The sequence below is a fragment of the Bombus pyrosoma genome, linkage group LG8 (assembly GCF_014825855.1).
Source record: "Bombus pyrosoma isolate SC7728 linkage group LG8, ASM1482585v1, whole genome shotgun sequence".
Classification (NCBI taxonomy): domain Eukaryota; kingdom Metazoa; phylum Arthropoda; class Insecta; order Hymenoptera; family Apidae; genus Bombus; species Bombus pyrosoma.
The window spans coordinates 10,288,178-10,291,182 of NC_057777.1; positions in this window are offsets into that span (position 1 = coordinate 10,288,178).

Below are 3,005 nucleotides of genomic sequence, written 5' to 3' on the forward strand. Positions count from 1 at the left end.
CGTCGGAGACCTACAGGACGAGATTTTATACTGCTCATCGCTCTTTCTTTTCAACGGAGGCCTAGGTCATCATGCGACATTCACATATGTACATACTGGGGAGGAAATACATACTTGTGTGTGTTTTTTCTCTACGTTCCCTCACTCTCGCACGTACAATACAAATGTATCATATATACAATAATATACCTAATATATCATTCAAAAATTTCAATTACGTATTTCCATTCCCTATTTCTTTTCAATAGATAAAATACTCCTACCTTACACCCAAACATGCTCAAAGCTATCTCAAACAGTCTTGCATCAAGGTAACCACACCGTTTGCACTATGATAGAAAAGCAAGAATTAGAAAAATTCGTAGCTTGTAAATCCAGGCAACGGACGCTCGAAATGACGGCCTAACAAAGGAGCGCTACGGGTATTTCGGGATCTCCATTGTAGTTAGGACGCGATTTATCGCGATAATTTCCATGGTAGAGCTGGTAATTTCTGGGAGCCTCCAACGGTCTCTCGGGTTCGTTCTCGCGCACAATACTTCTTTGTTGCATTGTACACGCGCAAAGAGCTTCCGCCTTTTGAAGTATGTAAGTCCGCTGTTTCGTGTAAACACGCCTAATTCCGCTTTATAGCGCGCAGAACAGCGTCCTCGGTGTTTCACACTGTTTACCTTGTTGCTTAATTGAATGCAGTAAGAGGGTGAACTATGTTGTTGCGATCGCTACCATTTACGATTTCGTTGAATTCTGTTGTAGTTGTTATGTACATGCTAGAATTAAGTAAAGTTCAGACAACTGAGCTAAAGAAGGTAATACAATCTCATATAATTTTAAATTTCTCTTTTCTAACATATTGCATGCTTGCGTTTAGATCGATACGAAATCTTCTTAATTTTTCCATAAACTTCCAGATTTTACAGTATATTATACAAGGTGAGTCAAAACATGTGAAAAGTACAGCAGCAGCTGATAGTAGAATAAGTAGAAAAAAACACAGCACAATAAGTAGAAAATTCACATAGACGTATGTCCGATCTGACCTTAGTTTCAAGTAATGGCTCGTTTAACTGTTTTAGCAGTTGTAATAGTTGCTTACCTAACTTCGGAGAAATTTCTCGAGATGATCAAGTCAGCTTTACCAAAAGCGTGAATACATCGCATCATAGATTGTCGAACTTGTTCGAACAGTATAGATTTTAGATAGATTATAGATAGCAAGAGATTTTAAATGCCCTCATAACTAATAATCGGATGGATTCGGACCCAGAGAGCGAGCTGACCAAGAAATTAGGCCAGTACGCCAGAAAATCGTTGATCTAATTCATCTAACAAATGTCTAGTATCACAAAATAAGCTGTAACTCGAAAACAAGGTCATATCGGGCGTGTATTTATATGAATTTTTCGTCATATTGTAATGTGCTGAAACAATCCCTGCTATCCTTTCCACATCTTCTGACTTACTCCGTATATGCTGCAATATTTTCTATTTCTTTCAATTTTGTTAGTGCAATACTTTTCCATGCGCAACAATACAATTCGATCGACTACATTTCTGTCTAACACTCTTCAACTCATTACTCTCTTGCCTTTTAAATAAATCTACTAATGCTATAAGTAAGTGATATATTTTCACTTCTGTATCTGCTCGCAGTTGAATAACTATGATATATAGTATACTGGCAGAAATCGTAAGAATGCAAAATAAGTCGTCTTTCGTAATTTTGTCCAACCAAAATCAGTTCATATTTACATTTTTCTTTCTAACCCTTTTGTCGTATATCGTATGAACTTGTATGTTCACTCTGGAGATGGTATGCAACATACAGGGTATATAAAATGTACATTTCTTTTCTTTAAATATGCGAAATATAAAAATATATAAACTGTCTTATAATTTTGTCCAGAAAGTACTGTATCAGAGTGTCTAACTAACTGAAAAATTAAGGCACGTTTCGTGACGTCCGGGTAAAGATTGTCAGGAAGACTGGAAGATATTATTAGAAGTGGAAACGAAACTGCAATTGTTTTGAATTCTGGACCAAATAATCGGAACGTGTAATTCCTAGCAGCATCCAAAGTGAATAATTACTGAGTGTAACTGCCGGCAGCTTAGCTTAAGGTAATGTAACCTCCTCAAATCGGATGTATCCCTTTGATGCGACTCGATTGAACACGATCAATGCGTTTACCTCAAGTTCTAGCATAATTAGAAAGAGTTTAACCTTTAACAGTCGATAATTGTTAAACTACACTGATAATTGAATAAATTATTAAATAAACGTTGATATTTAATAATATAAAGAATATAATATAATACTGCATCTTTATATAATGCATATGTTTTGCATATTTATGTTTCAAATCATATGCACGAGATATGCGATATGAATATCAATATGCTCAATAATAATAATATGAAAACTATAAATCATATCAGACGATATTAGTAGCACGTACTTTAACTCTCTCTCTCTCTCTCTCTCTCTCTCTCTCTCTCTCGGATATTTTACATATTTTGCGTGCCTGAATATCATATGCTTCTTGCACAATTATTAATATACATAAACATTCACAATATAGTCATGATAAATATTGAAAATAATATACGATTCTTTTATCCCTTAATATTTAGTTATATTTTGTTAAACTATAAAATATGAAATTTATTTGATCGTTATTAATTAGCCGTAATGCAAATAAATAAACATTGCAATGGATAAACACACCACATTATTGGTACATTATATTCAGCTATTCATAGTTCAGTAAACTTATTTTTGTAATTAAAAATCCTAAAACCAATCACGATATTTTGCAATAAATACTATAAGATTATTCGTTATCTTTTTATGTAAATTATTTATTTGGATTATAGACTTGTGTTGTATAATTATTTTTCATAATTTTACGTCGAATAAGACAATAACGTAACTTGCAGTTTGTAAAATTTACTTCTGCAATCTACTTATTTCGACAGAGCAATTTATTAACATTCATTACTTG